The following is a 20614-nucleotide window of genomic DNA, read 5'->3' on the forward strand; positions in this document are numbered from 1 at the left end:
GATCAGACACTTTTGGACTTGATAAAGGAAGTGTGAGATTCTAATAGTGCCTGCCAGTGGGTCACAAAGGTGTTCAGACAACATGCACATCCAATCCTTGGCCTCTCAGCGGAGAGTACAGAGCAATGGTTACATATGTGCAATTTTGAATTATGATTCTGTAGGTAAGTGTGTGAAGGAGGAATGCAGCAGATGAAATATTGACAACAGAAAAAGAAAATGGTGCGTTTATGGATGAAAAGAGAGTGAATGTGTGCATGTTTGTGCACGTGAGTGGGCAAGGTGAAGAGAAGGTGAAGCAAGACTTGAAGATGATGTGAAAGTTAAAAGGCTGCAACTAAGATTAAGATAATGTGAAAGATGACGGATATCAGAGAGGAGAAAAATTATGCAAATATCTCACAGTAAAATGGTGTATAGCTGAGAATGGATTATTTGGAATCTCCAAAAACCATTACTCCGTCCAGTTCTCACAATATCTAATTCACTAACTCATATTTTCAGAATTGAAACCTTTTCAATACATCTGGATCTCATTTAGTGTTTGTCCTTCGCTCCCCCTCCTACCTGCACCCACGGGCCCCTTCCCCACACCAGCAGCCTAAGTTGGTGAATACCTGCACTTTTTTCTCCCATTTAAAGCACTGTAAAGAACCTTTCTTTTACAATGTTGCCTTGCAGTAGTGGGGTAAAACCTGGAATGTACTGGCACTGACGTATTTTCTTTGTACGGTAATATACGACTCAAAGGCATTCAACAATTTATTATGAGCTTTTTCCATTCTAGCTAGCAGAACAGTGTAATCATCATATAGCAGACTAGAGGTTGTTACACCACTTACATTTGGTATATCAGGAGTGACTGACAGCAGTGCTGAAGGAAAACTATTTATAAAAATGCTTAACACAATTGGGGCTAATGTGCATCCTTGCCTGATACCCTGGTTTTCCATGAGTGATGGGTTACATTTATCCGATCCATATCTCACCTATACACAGTTAATTCAAATGCAGATTGGGCACAGCTGACTCTGTGCAGTGATGGCTTACACATAAGTTCTGCTTAGTTGACCGAGATGCATGTTGTGCACAGGTGACCCAATACAGGTCAAGCACTCGTGTCTCACATGCGTGTTGGGCATAGCTGATTCAAATGCAGGTTGAATACTGGTGATTCAGACGATTAAGTAACTCAAATGCAGACTGTGCATAGATGAGTCACGTGCAGGTGACTAGAAGGCAGGTTGGTCATGGATACATAAATGCAATAGTTTTTGATGTCTATGGAGCAGACTAAATTACTTGAGGTAATGTAGGTGACTTTGTGGGATAATGAAAGGGATCACATATCAGTCTGGCATGTGAGATACTGGTGTTGCAGGGGTTCTGGCCCACAGCTGTATCTAGGTTCCAGCAGGCCAAAATAAGGAAGTTGTTTTGGGAGACACTCTTAGCTTCTTTAGCCATTAGCTGTATTGGCTTTGGGTGACACTTTTCAGGGGCGGGGTGGGGGGCTTAAGAAGGGATGCCTCATGATCACATAGACTTCACACTGCAATCCAAGGCTATTAAGAGGTCTTCGTCGCTAACATTAATAACAAGCATTTGTAATGCAATGGGTCTCACGTAGAGCTATTAGTGTTGTAAATGCCTAACTGGACTTTTCTTGTTAAACAAACTGAAACTAAAAAGTAAAACAGTTGAAATAAGCAAGCCGATTCAAAGCGTTGCTATGAGCACAAAGAGAGAGACAAAAGGAAAAATAAGTTCTTTCGCAGTGAAATTTATTGGCAAAAGTGCAATTATCCATGTAACAGGGTCGATGGCAAAGGCAGTAACAAAACCGCCCTAAGGAGGGACAAACGTAAAGCAGTTACCAACGGAAACAAAGGATTTGTGAAAGGCAAGTCCATTAACGAGTGACAGTGATTGGCATGGGTTGGACGTGGTTAAAAGCCCAGATACATACCAACACGTAGGAAAAGCAGCGCATGCGCGCTGCTATGCTCGACCTAAACATTTTAACTTACTTGCCTGCTCCTTGGGATTCTCATGAAAGGCATACTACAACCAAGTGCAGCTTTTTGCAAAGCCACAGCAGCAAGAGCTCCTAGAACGAAGGCTAAAGTCAGAAAAGGGGAAGTTATGGGAAGGCTGTGCAGTGATCTGAGAAAAACCTGCTTCCTGAATCTGATGAAAATGGCGATTTACTGTCATGTTTTTTGTCTTATTTCAGCTTTGTGAGATTCTTGAACGCATTTCCAGTCCACTGTGATTTCTGGCTAAGGGTCAGCAGCAGAGACTACTGGAAGAAGGCTGGGGGAAACAGTAACCAATCAAGACAGTAGGAGGACCATTGAAGTGGTCAGAAGAGGCACTGTTCCAGCTCACTGAAAATGATAAAAATGGTGATTTACTTTTCTCAGCTAGCGCTTCTCTTGTTTCCGTCTTGTGAGTCACATCTAAGTCATCCTTAAATAAAGGCACAACCGCTGGGCAACTGTGGAGGAAATTTTATAAGGTCGAGGTGGGGACTGTCAGGTGCCAGGAGGAACCCATGTTTCAGTGCAGTGCTCCTTGAAAGTGACTTGTGTGGAAGAAATGTGATTCTGTAAAGAAATCATTCCGCTAAGGCCACATAACGGTCCTATTCTTGGCAGTTAAACTGTCAACAGTGAAATTCATGTTAACAATACTTTGTGGCGGATACATGGCTAAACTGAAAAAAAAACATTGCATTGTTAATTATCTGTATTCTGCTGTATCACTAGAAATTGTAAACTGGAATATGAAACGGGATGTGATGCAGCTCACTGTTGCACCACTCCTATTTTTGATGTGTAGAAGTGCCATGTATCAGGAGATCTGGTTTTTGATAAATGTTTTACAAATTTAAAGCCATATTTATGGCCTGGTTTGTGTCGCCCTTGCACCACGGAACATGGTGCATGAGTGTTACAAATCTTAATTGAGATTTATGATGCCACGGAAGGCCACCTTGCGTGGCTCTGCAAGGCTTCATAAATCTTTAAGTAATGTAATGTAGCACAAATCACTATGTCACACTACCCTGCACCAAGGAGGTGTTTCCATGTAACATCCATGGATTGTGACACATTCCCAGATTTTCAAGAATTTGTAAACAAGGGAATGCACCACAAAGATACACCTCCCCAAGAGAGGCATAACAAGGAGAAATATGTTTATTTCTCATCTGTTTTTTCCCTCTTTCTATGTTTGCTGCATTTTGCAGCACACCTATAAAGAGGGAAAATCCTCTTCCTGTGCAAAAACAATCCTACAAGCAATGCAGACAAAGTTGACCATGGTGCAAAGGTGTCTGCATTGTCGTTAGACTGCCAAAGGGCACCACCGCAGGGGGAAAAGCCAGGAATGAGCTGTATTAGATCAATACGGCGCATTCTTGCTCTTTCCCTGTGATACTGGGTAGCTCAGCAAGGCGACTTGCTGCGATGCCCTGCGACACAAAGCCCATAGATAAGGGCCTTGGAGGCAGATGTAAGAGACCCTTGCTCCATTTTAGCACTGCCTTAGCGTCATTTTTTTATGCTAAGGTGGCCTTTTTCCACATCATATTTACAAAGTGGCGCAATGCTTGCATTATGCCACTTTGTAACCCTTTGCCCCACATTATCCATGCTCCAGCATAATATAATGTAAGGGGGTATTCCAGCGCAAGGAGGCCCACAAACATAGCACAATTAAATCTACAAGATTTAATTGTGCCATTTTTGGCATCATTTTTAACGCCTACTAAAAGCAGGCATTAAAAAGACTCACATACTTTAATCAATGGGCCTCCTTGCACTTTGCTCCACTAGAGTCAAAAAAGTTTACGCTAGTGGAGCTAAGCACCACATTAGTTTGACACTATTGTTCCTAATACCACCATGGTGCGGGTATCAAAATACGCGCAAACATGGTGGCGTTGAGAGGGGGGTGCAAGAAAAGTGGTGCTGCATTGGCTGCAGTGCCACTTTTCTTACATTTCGCCCTTAGAGTCTAGCAGTGTTTTTAAGCTCAATGTCATTTTTTTTTTCAAAAACCACAATTGGTGTTTGGGTATTTGTGTTTCATTACAGAATTTCAGCATCCTGTTTGGCCAACAAGATGGAAATGCCCTGGCATAGTAAGTCAAAATGACTCCAATCTGATGGTGTAACCTCTGGTAGAAATATCAGGCCTGTGCTCACTGTGCTACTGATTTTAAGCTAGCCTGGCTGATGAGGGGTGATAACCTGAAACCGGTCTCAGGAGGCTTGTTTCAGGTCCAGAGAGGAACTGCCCTGTTCCCATGAGGAGCAGGCTCAAGATTGATTTGCATATGGGGGTCCAAACTGGGGTGGCATAGTGAGCAAAAAAACTGATAGGTTAAATCCAGATGTGTGACTGGGGGTGGGAGGGTGGTGAATGTTGATTTGTTCTGCATTCTGTCCATCATATGTTTTTGCTTTTGTCACCCTAAGTGGGAAGGGTATGCCCGAACATGGGTGTTATGCTCACTGTGCCACTACATTCAAGCTAGCCTGGCTGATGAGGGGGGAGATACCCTGAAACCGGTCCTAGTATGCTTGTTTTCGGTCCAGAGGGTACCTGGCCTGGCAGTTTGGGCTGGACTGTTCCCATGGGGAGCAGGGTCAAGGCTGATTTGCATATGGCTGGGTCCAAACTCCAGTGGCGAGCAAAAAAACTGATCTGTTAAACCCAGATCTGTGACTGGGGGTGAATGTTTGATTTGTTCCTCATTCTGTCCATCATCTGTTATTTTTACTGCAAGCTAGCAAACAGCTAAATATCAACCATGTATTGTTGGTGACCTGCTCAGATTTAGCTAAAGATCCCTTCCTCGAAGTTGCTGAGTGGCGCGTCGATAATGATTAAATTAATTTATTTGACCCTTTACATTTAGAACATTTTTAATTATCTGAGAGGCCCTGATGAAACATGGAATGCAGTCAGTTTTGTGACTTTAACACACCAACCCCTTGTCTGTACAAACACTATCAAAATGAGTGTCTGTAAGGTATACACATACTGACATTGGCAGTGTTGGGTCAGGCACTACATTGTCATTTCATGTTAGTTTACTGCTACATGCTGTTAACATGATTTGTTGAAAGGTAACAGAACCTTATCTGCAGCTCACAACTGTTTTGTTCAGTCTAGCTGTCACCACACATTATATCATCACCAGAGAAAAAGCCTCTCTACAAATTTTTGATTTGGCTGTGTGTGTGCTTCCATTGACAAATAGTGCTTGTATTGTACTTTTTGCCTGTGCGAAAGCTGCTCAATACATTATACCTGTGTTGGTTATGGTGACAAGCCAATGATTAGGAGTAATCTGTTCTTTTCTGAAATCTTACGACAAAATCAGTAGCCCTAATTTATTTATTCCAAAAAGCATATGTTAAAGGGTAGTAGGCTTGTAGTGATGGATTGTTCTTACACTGTGCTAAGGTCTGTGGTCCAGGATTTCGTTCGTTAGAATCTCACAGATTACCACATTAGGTAAGGAGTTTGATATGATTCCCCCTTCAGACACATCCTGAGGATGTAAGATTTACAGTGTAATTACCGTTGTTACCACCATATTGTTCTGCCAACTGTTCGATTTAGTACAGTTTTGTAGTTTTATGACCTTGTGCCTGATGGTTCCCATTGTGGGAAAGCTCATGCTTAAAATAGTAACCCTGAGTTGGTTATGCTGTCAAGCCAGCTATAAAGGCTAGAGGCCTGATTGGTGCACTTGTAAACTTGGCAGATGCTGTTGGACTGACATTTTAATAATGAAATGTTTTTTATAATGGCAGTAGGCCTTACTTATCTGTTGTGCAAAGACAAAAAAACCACAAGGCTTTAATGGTGGATTACTATTACAATGTAGTAAGGCCTGTACACATGTATTTTGTTACATGGGATCTCACAGATTACCATAATAATCTTTGTTCAGCCTTCCTAGTTGTATATTGTTTTGACAAATGTAATTTTGTAAATTTTTATAATTTTATGACTTTATGCTTAATGACTGCCTTGTGGGAATGATTATGCTTAAAACAGTAGACTGGGTTGGTTATGACAAGCCAGTAAAGTCTTTAGGCCTGATTGAGCGGGAAAAATTTAGGTCAGATGCAGTAGGTAAAATCTGTTTGAGTTACGATAAAGGCAGTAAGGCTGGAACATTTATGGATCAGTTCTGTTTATTATTTAAAGCAGAGGCAAATCAGTTGAAATACACAGCCAGTAGCGTCATCAATGCAGAATCATGAATTATAACTCATAAAATCCCCAAAATAACTCCACGCTCCCCTACTCCTTCCAAAAATATATCCTCGATGACCCTCTTCTTCGGTATGGTGGTTCGGGCTATGGACCTGTGTCACTGTGGGCAGGCACTTCAAGCTAAGACTGTTTAGCAGTCTAAGATAGTTTGGGCAAGTTAATTCATTGAATTCGGTGGACAGGATAGTGATGAATGGGGCCTACAGTTCAAGGTAAGAGTCTTGCTTCGATTCCACAGCTAAGGATAACTTTTCCATCCCAAGGATGTACCATAAGTTACGTAGCCAAGCTGTAGTCGGGGATTCTGTTGGTTCCCCAGGTGTAGAGTATGTCCTGATGTGCTGCCCCTAGGGCCAGGGCTATTTGCCTTCCCTTTGTGGAGGCCAAAGAGTATGTCACAGGGTTAGGGAGCCCCAGAAAAGTGTAAGCTGGTAACCTTGGAATAGTTGTGTTGAAGGCCCCATCTCTGTCATCTAGGATTCGTTCCCAGTAACGCACCAGCTTCGAGCAATGCCAGAGCAGGTGCACTAAGGTGCTAGCCCCACCGCAACCTCTCCAGCATTTCTTTGTGCATCCTGTGCAACATGCTTGAAGATGTGCCAGAGTGTAATGCCATTAAGAAACTATTTTATATGCTGTCTCACTACTCACCATGTTGTGTGGAGTGTGGCGTGCCCGTCGTAAATGTCCTCCCATTCTTTGGGGTTAAGTGCCCTGCTCAATTCTGCCTCCCACAGCCTCTGACCCAGTACCTTGTCTGGTGTTGTTGCCCCACCTAGGATTGCATAAAGCTCAGCGATAAGCCATCTTTCATCCCTCTTAAGGAAAACCCATCTCTCAAGGAGCGTCAGGGGGTGCTCTGCATACAGCATGATGGACGGCTACATCACCCAATACTGAATTTGTAAGTACTGGATGTAGTCGGCCTCTACAAGGCCACAATCCGTCTTCAGGCAGTCAAATGGGATTATCTCCTGGGTTTTAAACATAAAACCTATACGCCTTCAACTTTCCTCCCATCAGCCTCTAAACCACTCCTGCTGCATGCCTGGTGGAAAGTCTGGATTAGCCAGCATGGGAGCCATGGGGGAGGGAAAGAAGGTCAATCTGGCTTTTGAGCCACAGTATCCCAAACCCTGAAGCTGGAACCAGCCACTGGGCACACTAAAGACCCCATGTTCTTATTCTGCAGGTAGCCTCAGATACTTCTACATGTAGGACCCTGTCACAGTCTGGTCCATAAAGCACCAATGTTTCTTGGAGATAGGGCAACTTCACTACACCAGGAAGTGGAGTTGTGAGGTTTGGAAATAACTAGCTACCATGGGGACAGCTTATACTCCACAAGGTCATGCAGTAAAGTAACTGCCCGTGGAGCTGTGGTTTCTTCCCATCCCAAATACATTTATTGATCCTCAGCTGTATGGTCCGTAAAGTGTGTGTTGGTGGCATTAGTAACAGGGCTTGGAAGACACAAAGAATACGCTGGAGGACTGTCATTAAGACAGCTGCTATTCGTCCTAGCCAGGATAGTTGCAACCGCTGCCAGTTTGCCAAGTTGAACAGGACCTGGGAGGTGAGAACAGTGTGGGTAAGTGTCACTGTCTTTGTGACCGATCATGCCGAGGTAAGGTATAAACTCTTCTGAAACGCTGAGTGGAGATGTGATTCATGCCGCAGAGAAAGAGGCAGGCTTAGTATTTGGGACTTTTTTTATGTTAAACTTGAACCCAGAGACCCCTCCGCAGGAGGAAAGCTCCATCACTAGGGCAGGAAGGGACGACATTGGGTCAGAAAGGGCAGTAATAACAGCATCAGAGTAGAGGCAAATGATGGGATTCCCACAATAGCTGTATCTGGTCTCACCCATTGGGCTAGGGGCTCCATTTATAAAGCAGAGGGAAGAGTGGGTGCCCTTGCCGTGTGCTCTTCTGGATAGGAAAGGATTGGGGCGACACACGATTGACTCTCACCCAAGCCCGTAGGCCTCTAGATGCTCTGAACTTAGCTTCAGAATCTCTCTCAAAAACCAAAACCCAACTTCTGGGACTGGTGGATCTTGTCCATAAGGTGGTGGTTACACTTGGTGGTGTCCCTGCATTGACGGTTTGAGTCGACCAGGCCTGGCATGAGAGTATTAAGGCAATGGGAAAGGATGCTGGTAAATAGCTTGGCATCGATGTTAAGAAGGGAGATAGGTGTATATGTCCCACATGCTGCACTGTCTTTCCCAGGCTTAGTGATGACTGTGATGAATACCTCGAGCATGGTGTGGGAGATGGTTCCTGTGTCAGCAAAGGAGTTAAAAAGTTAGGCAAGCAAGGGGGCTAGAGCATGACTAAAAAATTATAAAAGTGAGGGGAGTAGCCATCAGGGCAGGGGATTTTAGCTGTTTCAAGCAGGCAATAGCTGAAATCAGCTCTTCAATCCAGATGGGCTTCTCCAAGATTTCAGAGTCATTTGGTGTAAGGGGAGTAACCAGTGTTGTCTCCAGGTAAAGTGATATACTATGTACCGAACAGTTAGCGGCTGTGTATAGTGTTTTGTACAACTCTCGAAAGACGTCTGCAATTTGCATATCTTCTTGAACCGCGGATCTCTGATTATTATGTGATATTTTCAAAATCCCAAACAGAGTGAATGTTAGTTTGGAATGCATGAAACTCTACCAGAACCTTACAGGAATCTATTTGCTGTAAACTATTGAGTTGCAAGAACAACATGTTTTATACAAAATAAAGTGAGTATCATTATAATGTTTTGAGACGTTCTGGCTAACATTAGGAAAAAAAAAAATATATATATATATATATATATATTTTCAATGGCATGTGTAGCTGCAGATACACATGCTGTGCACATCCCACCATCTAGTGTTGGGCTCGGAGTGTTACAGGTTGTTTTTCTTCGAAGAAGTCTTTTTCGAGTCACGAGATCGAGGGCTCCATTGCGCATGGGCGTCGACTCCATCTTAGATTGTTTTCTTTCCGCCATCGGGTTCGGACGTGTTCCTTTTCGCTGCGCGTTTCGGTTCGGAAAGTTAGTTAGAATCTCGGAAAATTTGACGGTATTGTTTGCATTCGGTATCAGGTTAGTTACAACAGATCGACACCGAATTTTGAAGAGCTCCGGTGGCCCTTTGGGGTTTTCGATTCCCCGGCGGGGCCTGGTCGGCCCGACCACGTGCGTCTTCAAGGCTAATGGAACGGACCCCATTCCGCTTCTGCCCCGAATGTCACAAGTATCCTTATACAGATCAACATCTGGTCTGTAATTTGTGTTTGTCTCCAGCACACAAAGAGGATACTTGTGAGGCCTGTCGAGCGTTTCGGTCGAGGAAGACGTTAAGAGACCGAAGAGCAAGAAGACTACAGATGGCGTCTGTGCCGACAGGACAAAAACACTTGGAGGAGGAAGAAGAAACCTTCTCCATAGAGGATTCGGACTCGGACGAGCTCGATCCCGAACAGACGCCGAAAACCGTGAGTAAGACGTCGATACACAAAACTCACGGAAAAACCACTAAAGCCCAGGGGACGCCACCGCCAGCAGGCCATGGCTTAACCCGAAAAATAGGTGACCGACCATCGGCACCGAAAAAGGACACGCATGTGTCAGTCATCCGACTCCGGTCGAGATACCGGCACAGAGCAGACTCGACCCTGAGACACCGGGTCAGAGCAATCTCAGCACCGAGAGGGCGGCACCGAAACGAGTCAGCACAGAGAGATCAGTACGCCGAAGATCAAAAAAGTGTCGCAGGAACCGAAAAAGACAGCCGAAAAAGTTTCCATACCGAAACATCCGGCCTCGGAACCGAAATCAAGTTCCTACACAGAGGAACAGGGCATGTCCTCGCAAATGCAAGGGCACAGATTCGGACAGGAACTAGAGACAATAGAGCCAGATTACACTCTCAAAAAGACACCGGGAAGATCAGTACTCTTCCCCCAATTCGAATGAAAAGAAAACTTGCCTTCCAAGAGAAAGACAAGCAGCCACAGGCAAAGGTGGCAAGACTAGTAACCCCGCCACCATCTCCACAACGCTCACCACAACCATCACCGGTAGCCACTCCACCAGTGATGCTGTCCCCAACCCATACTGCAATGAGTCAGGATGATCCCGACGCATGGGATCCTTATGATGCGCCAGTATCAGATAACAGTCCCGACTGTTATCCAGCGAGACTGTCACCACCTGAGGACAGTACAGCCTACACACAGGTGGTGTCAAGAGCAGCGGCGTTTCATAATGTCACCCTGCATGCAGAACCTATCGAGGATGACTTTTTATTTAACACACTATCATCCACACATAGCCAGTACCAGAGTCTCCCTATGCTACCGGGAATGCTGAAACACTCCAAACAGGTGTTTCAGGAGCCTGTGAAGGGCAGGGCCATTACTCCAAGGGTGGAGAAGAAGTACAAACCGCCACCAACAGACCCTGTGTACATCACGCAGCAATTAACACCAGACTCAGTGGTAGTAGGGGCAGCTCGCAAGAGAGCGACCTCACACACCTCTGGAGACGCACCACCTCCAGACAAGTAGAGTCGCAAGTTCGACGCTGCGGGGAAAAGGTTGCGGCACAAGTAGCCAACCAATGGCGCATTGCTAACTCACAGGCCTTGCTGGCTAGATATTATCGGGCTCATTGGGACGAAATGCAACATTTCATAGAACACTTGCCCAAAGAGTTCCAAAAGAGAGCACAACAAGTGGTGGAGGAAGGACATAGTATCTCGAACAATCAGATACGCTCAGCAATGGATGCAGCAGACACAGCTGCTAGGACTGTAAATACGGCAGTGACCATACGGAGACACGCATGGCTGCGTACATCAGGGTTCAAGCCGGAAATACAACAAGCCGTGCTGAATATGCCATTTAACGGACAGCAGTTGTTTGGGCCGGAGGTGGACACTGCTATCAAAAAACTCAAAAAAGACACAGATACGACCAAAGCCATGGGCGCACTCTACTCCCCACAGAGCAGAGGCACTTTTCGAAAATCACAGTTTCGAGGGGGGTTTTGGGGACAGAGCACAGAACCCTCAACCTCACAAACAAGTCCCACTTATCAGAGTCAATATCAGCGGGGACGTTTTCGGGGACAATATAGAGGAGGACAGTTCCCAAAGAGTAGAGGGAAGTTCCAGAGTCCCAAAACTCCACAAAATAAACAGTGACTTCAATGTCACAAATCCCCAACACATAACACCAGTGGGGGGGAGACTAAGCAAGTTCTACAAACACTGGGAAGAAATAACAACAGACACGTGGGTCCTAGCCATTATCCAACATGGTTATTGCATAGAATTTCTACAATTCCCTCCAAATGTCCCACCGAAAACACACAACATGTCCAAACAACACATGGAACTCTTACAACTGGAGGTCCAAGCGTTGTTGCAAAAAGATGCTATAGAGATAGTACCAATTCATCAAAGAGGAACAGGCGTTTACTCCCTGTACTTTCTCATACCCAAAAAAGACAAAACTCTAAGACCTATATTAGATCTCAGAACACTAAAAATCTACATCAAATCGGATCACTTTCACATGGTGACACTGCAAGACGTGATCTCACTGCTCAAACAACAAGACTGCATGACAACACTAGACCTAAAGGATGCATATTTCCATATACCTATACATCCTTCCCACAGAAAGTACTTAAGGTTTGTATTCCAAGGAGTACATTACCATTTCAAAGTGTTGCCATTCGGGATAACAACAGCGCCAAGAGTTTTTACAAAATGCCTGGCAGTAGTGGCTGCTCATATCAGAAGACAGCAAATACATGTGTTCCCGTACCTAGACGATTGGTTAATCAAAACCAATACGCAACAACGCTGTTCACAACACACTAAGTATGTCATAGAAACCCTTCACAAACTAGGGTTCTCACTCAACTACAACAAGTCACACCTACAACCGTGTCAAATACAACAATACTTAGGAGCAACAATCAACACAACAAAAGGGATTGCCACTCCAAGTCCACAAAGGGTACAGGCATTTCAAAACGTAATACAAGCCATGCACCCAAAACAAAAAATACAGGTAAAATTAGTGATGAAACTACTAGGCATGATGTCCTCATGCATAGCCATTGTCCCAAACGCAAGATTGCACATGCGGCCCTTACAACAGTGCCTAGCATCACAATGGTCACAGGCACAGGGTCAACTTCAAGATCTAGTGTTGATAGACCGCCAAACATGCACCTCGCTTCAATGGTGGAACACTATAAATTTAAACAAAGGGCGGCCTTTTCAAGACCCAGTGCCTCAATACGTAATAACAATGGATGCCTCCATGATAGGGTGGGGAGCACACCTCAACCAACACAGCATCCAAGGACAATGGGACACTCAGCAGAGACAGTTTCACATAAATCACTTAGAACTTCTAGCAGTATTTCTAGCGCTGAAAGCATTTCAAACTATAATAACCCACAAACACATTCTTGTCAAAACAGACAACATGACAACGATGTATTATCTGAACAAACAGGGAGGAACACACTCGACACAGTTGTGTCTCCTGGCACAGAAAATATGGCATTGGGCGATTCACAACCACATTCACCTAATAGCGCAGTTCATACCGGGAATTCAAAACCAGTTAGCAGACAATCTCTCTCGGGATCACCAACAGATCCATGAATGGGAAATTCATCCCCAAATACTAAAAACTTACTTCCAAAGGTGGGGAACACCACAAATAGACCTATTTGCAACAAACGAAAACGCAAAATGCCAAAACTACGCATCCAGGTACCCACAGGCTCACTCTCAGGGCAATGCGCTATGGATGAGTTGGTCAGGGATATTTGCATACGCTTTTCCCCCCCTCCCACTCATTCCATATCTAGTAAACAAATTGAGTCAAAACAAATTCAAACTCATACTAATAGCACCAACTTGGGCAAGACAACCTTGGTACACAACACTACTAGACCTCTCAGTAGTGCCCCATATCAAGCTACCAAACAGACCAGATCTGTTAACTCAACACAAACAACAGATCAGACATCCAAATCCAGCATCGCTGAATCTAGCAAGTTGGCTCCTGAAGTCTTAGAATTCGGGCACCTAGACCTTACACAGGAATGTATGGATGTCATAAAACAAGCTAGGAAACCAACCACAAGACATTGCTATGCAAATAAGTGGAAAATATTTGTATATTACTGCCATGATAATCAAATTCAACCATTACACGCATCTGCTAAAGACATCGTCAGCTACCTACTGCACTTACGAAAGTCAAAGTTAGCTTTTTCATCCATTAAAATACATCTCGCCGCAATTTCAGCTTATCTGCAAATTAAGCACTCAACTTCATTATTCAGGGTCCCAGTCATAAGAGCATTTATGGAGGGCCTGAAAAGAATTATACCACCAAGGACACCACCAGTTCCTTTGTGGAATCTCAACATTGTCTTAACACGACTTATGGGTCCACCTTTTGAACCCATGCACTCATGTGACATACAGTACTTAACATGGAAAGTAGCTTTTCTGATAGCCATCACATCTCTCAGAAGAGTAAGTGAAATACAAGCATTTACTATACAAGAACCCTTTTTTCAGATACATAAGCATAAAGTAGTTCTACAAACAAATCCTAAATTCTTACCTAAAGTCATATCACCGTTCCACGTAAATCAAACAGTGGAACTCCCAGTATTCTTTCCAGAACCAGATTCAGTAGCTGAGAGAGCATTACATACATTAGACATTAAAAGGGCACTAATGTACTACATAGATAGAACAAAACAAATTTGCAAAACAAAACAATTGTTCGTTGCATTCCAAAAACCTCATACAGGGAATCCAATATCCAAACAAGGCATTGCCAGATGGATAGTTAAATGTATTCAAACCTGTTATATAAAAACAAAAAGAAAACTGCCTATTACACCAAAGGCACACTCAACTAGAAAGAAAGGTGCTACCATGGCCTTTCTCGGAAACATACCAATGACTGAAATATGTAAGGCAGCAACATGGTCTACGCCTCATACATTTACCAAGCATTACTGCGTGGATGTGTTAACAACACAGCAAGCCACAGTAGGACAAGCAGTATTACGGACTTTATTTCAAACAACTTCAACTCCTACAGGCTGAACCACCGCTTTTGGGGAGATAACTGCTTACTAGTCTATGCACAGCATGTGCATCTGCAGCTACACATGCCATTGAACGGAAAATGTCACTTACCCAGTGTACATCTGTTCGTGGCATGAGATGCTGCATATTCACATGCGCCATCCCACCTCCCCGGGAGCCTGTAGCCGTTTTAAGTTGATAAAAATTAGACTTGTACATTTGTAAATTTGTAAATATATTACTTTTAAACACATTATGTACATACATATTTACTCCATTGCATGGGCACTATTACTATATACACAACTCCTACCTCACCCTCTGCGGGGAAAACAATCTAAGATGGAGTCGACGCCCATGCGCAGTGGAGCCGAAAGGGGAGGAGTCCCTCGATCTCGTGACTCGAAAAAGACTTCTTCGAAGAAAAACAACTTGTAACACTCCGAGCCCAACACTAGATGGCGGGATGTGCACAGCATGTGAATCTGCAGCGTCTCATGCCACGAACAGATGTACACTGGGTAAGTGACATTTTCCATATATCTATGTATATATATATATATATATATATATGTTCGATGGCATGTGTAGCTGTAGGTAAATATATATATATATATATATATGTGTGTTCGATGGCATTTGTAGCTGTAGATAAACATTCTTTGCATAAGTCCGTCATCTAATGTTGGGCTTGGAGTGTTACAAGTTATTTTCCTTCAAAGAAGTTTTTTTCCCTGAGTGACTCTTCCTCTCTGTGATACTGCGCATGGGCATTGAGTCCTTTGTTATATTGTTTTCTTTCCGCCGTCGGGTTTGGATGTGTTTTTTCTCACTCCATTATGTCTTGGTTTGGTATTAGCTGAGCTTTTCTCTAACTTTCTATAAATATATGTATAGTTTTGATCGCGTTTTCCACTCTTATAGTCAATCCAGTTGTAGTCATCGGGGTCGATCACACGCCCTTAGGGGCGACCATGCTCTTTTTGCGCCTGCTTCGGCATGCTGGAGTTGAACTCTGTTTCGGTTTTGCCTTCGGTGTCACACCAAATTTCCCTACACCGATCAACATTTGGTGTGAAATCTCTGCCTGTCACCGGATCACAGAGAAGAAAACTGTGACGCCTGCTGGTCGTTTCGATGCAAAAAGACTCTTAGGGATGGAAGAGCGTGTCAAATGGAGATGGTGTCCAAGTCGTCAGAGCACACACCCGACATCTTCGAGGACGAACATGTGCAAGAAGAAGTAGCACAGCGTGCAACCGTTTCCTTTGCAGACTCCAATTCGGATCAAGACTCTGATGTCAACAGGCAATCCATCGCACCGGCGCAGTACGTGAGTACACATGCCCTGTCCCACCATCCAAAGACAATTAAGACTTCTGCATTGATCTTTGGTACTCCACTGTCTTTGAGACATGGTTGGACCTAAAAAATACATTTGGATGACCAACCCTTGGGTTTGGCACTGAAACAAAAGACCAAAGTGCTTTTAGCACCCAGCAAAGAGCATGCCACATCGGTTTTGTTACTGAGCCGAAAATCTGACTCCTTGAGACGAAAAAAGTAACAGCGCTTTCGGAACAGACATTTTCAGCTCGACTGAAGCATTCGGTATCCAAGCTTTCGGAGCTGAAACCTGTCGTTGGTAGATATGGTCGATAAGCAGCGAAAGATCCATATACATAAGGACACAGGAAGGATCATAGCCTCTCCTCCTCCAACAATCAAAAGAAAATTAACTTTTCAAGAAACTTTAGACGATGGGCCTCCACCTACAAACATCTTTAAACAAAAGGCACCACAGCAGCCTTAACCACCACATTCTCCTCCCATTCCTGCTTCTCCACCACCTGCTACTCCACCACCACCACCTTCACCTACATAATTCTCTCCACAAGAATCCCCTGTTTCACCACATAGGGATGATTTATCCGATCCTCAAGAGAATGTAGATCCATGGGATATATATGATACAGATCCCATTCTTCCCAATGATCCCGATTTATACCCAGCAAGGCCATCTCCCCCTGAAGATACAACTGCTATTATAATGTACAATTACATACAGATACTATTGAGGATGATTTTTTATTTAACACCTAACATCTATTCATAAAGAGAATCAGTGTCTCCCTATGCCTCCAGGTATGCATAAACATGCTGAAGATATTTTTCAAGAACCAGTAAAATCAAGAGTCATTACACCTAAGGTCGATAAAAAAATATAAACCTGCACCCTCTGATCCGGTTTTTATTAGAGCACAACTAAGGGCAAAACTACCACTTGACTCTATAGTGGTCAGTGCAGCAAGAAAGCAAGCCATTAGCCAGTCTACAGGGGATGCCCCTCCTCCAAACAAAGAGAGTCGCAAATTTGATACAGCAGGTAAAAGAGTGGCAACCTAAGCTGCTAACCAATGGAGGATTGCAAACTCTCAAGCACTCCTAGCAAGGAACGACAGAGCTCATTGGGATCAGGTGAAAGAATTGTTGCAATATATTCCACCAGAGCATAAAAAAGGGCACAACAAATAGTAGCTGAAGGACAGGCTATTTCTAATAACCAAATCAGATCTGCTATAGATGCAGTTGATACAGCAGCAAGGGTAGTCAACACCAGCATCATCAGTAGGAGACATGCATGGCTAAGGGTTTCAGGTTTTAAGCCAGAGATTCAACAAGCAGTATTAAATATGCCCTTTGATAAACAAAATTCATTTGGACCAGAAGTTGATACTACAATGGACAAGCTCAAAAAGGACTCTGAAACAGCTAAAGCTATGGGTGCATTATACTCTACACCCACTTGGGGAACATTTGATAACCACAGTTAAGGGGTGGTTTCAAATCATCAACCACAGAACCATCCACATCCCAACAAAAACAAGGGCCACACTTCTACAACAAAGGTTAATTTACAGGCTCTTACAGAGGAACACATTATAGAAGAAGAGGTTAATCAGCTGTTCCAAGAGGTTCCTCCACCTAAACACATCCCCACAGAGCATACATCTCCTGTGGGAGGAAGACTGGTAAATGTTTATCCACAATGGCACAACAATACTACAGATCAATGGGTTCTATCAATTATCCAACATCTCTACTCCACCAAACATTCTTCCTCGTTCACACAAACGTACTCCGGAACATCTCAAATTATTTAAACAGGAGTTACAATCTTTACTACTGAAAGGTGCCATGGAGATGGTACCTAAATCCCAACAAGGATCTGGAGTATATTCACTATACTTCCTTATACCAAACAAAATATGGTACACTCAGACCAATCTTAGATTTCAGACCCCTCAATCAATACATCCTCCCAGAACACTTTCATATGGTCAATCTGCAAGACATCATTTCCCTACTACAAAAACAGGATTACATGACAGCATTAGATCTCAAAGATGATTATTTCCACATTCCCATACACCCAGCACATCAAAAATATTCAAGATTTGTTAAACCAGGAAAGCACTACCATTTCAAAGTGCTACCTATCGGAGTAACAACAGCACCAAGGGTATTCGCCAAATGCCTAGCGGTAGTTGGAGCATTCCTCAGAAGACAACACATACATGTCTTCCCATATCTGGACTCATAAAAGTCAGTACAATTCAAATCTGTCAACAACATACATAGTATACCATAGACATCCTACACAATCTAGGATTCACAATCAATTATCAGAATTCGCATCTGCAACTAGCACAGATACAACCAAATCTAGGAGCAATTCTCAACACACAATCAAGATTAGCATACCCAAACCTAGTCAAAATTCAAGCATTTCACAATCTTATAACTCAACTACAATGCAACCACACTTACACAGTAAAGTTGGTGATGAAACTATTGGGAATGATGGCTTCATGCATAGCAATTTTACCCAGTGCAAGACTACACATGCAACAAGTACAGCAGTGTCTTTCTCAACAATGGTCTCAGGCACAGGGTCAAATTCAGGATCTAGTGTTGTCGGACCACCAGGGTCACCGCTCTCTGCAATGCTGGAATTACACCAACCTATCAAAGTGGCGGCCCTTTCAGGACCCTGTACCTCAGACCACAATCACAACAGATGCATCAATGATAGGTTGGGAAGCCCCTCTCAACGACGTCACTATACAGAGGGAATGGGACTCAATTCAACAAACTTATCATATAAACCACTTGGTACTACTAGCAGTATTCCTAACGCTCAAAGCCTTGCAAACACAAATCACACACAAGATAGTGTTAATAAGGGCAGACAATATGACCAAAATGTATTATCTGCAAAACCGGGGCGGGGGGAGGGAACACTCATCTCAATTGTCCCTTTAGCACAGAAAGTTGTGAAATGGGCAATTCACAGTCAGGCAGAGTATATTCCAGGTATACGCAACCAACTTGCAGACCTCTTAAGCAGGACACAGCAACAAGTACACAAATGGAAGATTCACCCAAAGGTGATTCAACAATACTTCCAACTATGGAGAACCCCAGACATAGATCTTTTCGTCACAAGAGAAAATGCAAAATGCTAAAACTTCGCGCCAGGTACCCACACCCCCAATCCAAGGGCAATGCTCTATGGATTAATTGGTCAGGGATATTTGCTTACGCTTTTCCACCTCTCTTAGTAATTCCATTTCTGATCAAAAAGATAAAACAAACCTCGCTCATCATGATACTCATAGCTCCCACGTGGGCACGTCAACATTGGTACACAACACTGTTGGATCTGTCTGTAGTACCACATCACAAACTACCAGACCTGTTGACTCAAAGAAGAGGTCAAATCACACATCCAGATCCCAGCATACACAACCTGACGATTTGCCTCCTGAAGTCATAGAATTTGGCTACTTACAACTTCCATCTGAATGTATGGCTATTCTAAAGGAAGCACACAAACCCACAACTAGACAGTGTTAAGTGGCTAAATTGAAGCGTTTGTCTACTACTGTCGGCCCAGAAACACTGACCCATTTAAAGCTTCAGTACAGGATATTGTTTGCTATTTGCTACACTTATTAAAAGCAGATCTCACCTACTCATCTATTAGGATCCATTTAACAGCATTAGCTACTTACCTCCAAAACAGACAACATACTTCCCTGTTTAGGATTCCTGTTATAAAGGTTTTATGGCGGGTCTTAAAAGGGTAATTCCACCTAGAGCTCCACCTGCCCCTGTGTGGAATCTTAACATTGTAATCACAAGACTTATGGGGCCACCATTTGAACCCATGCACTGTTGCCTTCTTCAGTTTTTATCATGGAGGGTTGCCTTCTTAGTGAAAATCACTTCTCAGAGTTAGTGAAAATCAAGCATTCACTTTAGAAGAAATTTCAAATTTACAAAAACAAAATAGTTCTTAGGACAAATCCAAATTTTCTACCAAAAGTGGTTTCATCTTTTCATATCAATCAGTTAGTGGAATTGCCAGTCTTCTTTCCACAGCCAGATTCAGTGGCTGAAAGAGCTCTTCACACCCTTTATGTTAAAAGAGCTCTCATGTACTATATAGACAGAACAAAAGATTTCAGAAAAGCCAAGCAACTCTTTGTGGCATTTTAACAGCTTCACAAAGGTAATGCTATTTCAAAACATGGATTAGCCCGATCCATAGTAAAGTGTATTCAGACTTGCTATCTTAAAGCTAAAAGACAGTTACCAGTAACTCCTAAAGCACATTCAACTACGAAAAAAGGAGCTTCAATGGCATTCTTAGGGAATATACCAATAGCAGACATATGTAAAGCAGCCACATGGTCTACACCACACATATTTACTAAACACTACTGTGTGGATGTGTTATCTCACCAACAAGCAAACGTTGGAAAGACAGTGTTAAAACACTATTTCAAACTACTCCAATTCCTACAGGCTAGTCACCGGTTAATTTGGGAGGGGGCTGCTGTACAGTTTATGCAAAGCATGTGTATCTACAGCTACACATGTTACTGAACTGAAAATGTTACTTACCCAGTAGACATCTGTTCATGGCATGTAGTGGTGTAGATTTACATGCGCCCTCCCCGGAAGCCTGTGGCCGCTGTAGTACTATATATTGTAAATATGTATATACATTGCATGGACATCTCATTTCTTTACTACATATGTACATATACACGTATACACTCTTTACTTCACCCTCCTGCTGGAAAACAATCTAACAAAGGACTTGATGCCCAT

The 20614-nt window shown here is 43.3% G+C and overlaps 1 protein-coding gene across 2 annotated transcripts in view; it reads left to right on the plus strand.

The window, feature by feature from the left end:
- LOC138245911 (sterile alpha motif domain-containing protein 9-like) overlaps positions 1 to 20614 on the plus strand; it is an 85888-nt gene that overhangs the window by 48071 nt on the left and 17203 nt on the right. The window contains exons 2-3 of one of the 2 annotated variants that reach the window (XM_069199941.1): positions 2237 to 2408; positions 4104 to 4150. The gene's annotated coding sequence lies outside the window, so the exon portion shown is untranslated. The remainder of the gene's footprint in view (positions 1 to 2236; positions 2409 to 4103; positions 4151 to 20614) is intronic. The other variant, XM_069199940.1, reaches the window with a different exon arrangement.

The sequence above is a fragment of the Pleurodeles waltl genome, chromosome 7 (assembly GCF_031143425.1).
Source record: "Pleurodeles waltl isolate 20211129_DDA chromosome 7, aPleWal1.hap1.20221129, whole genome shotgun sequence".
In the NCBI taxonomy this organism is placed as follows: domain Eukaryota; kingdom Metazoa; phylum Chordata; class Amphibia; order Caudata; family Salamandridae; genus Pleurodeles; species Pleurodeles waltl.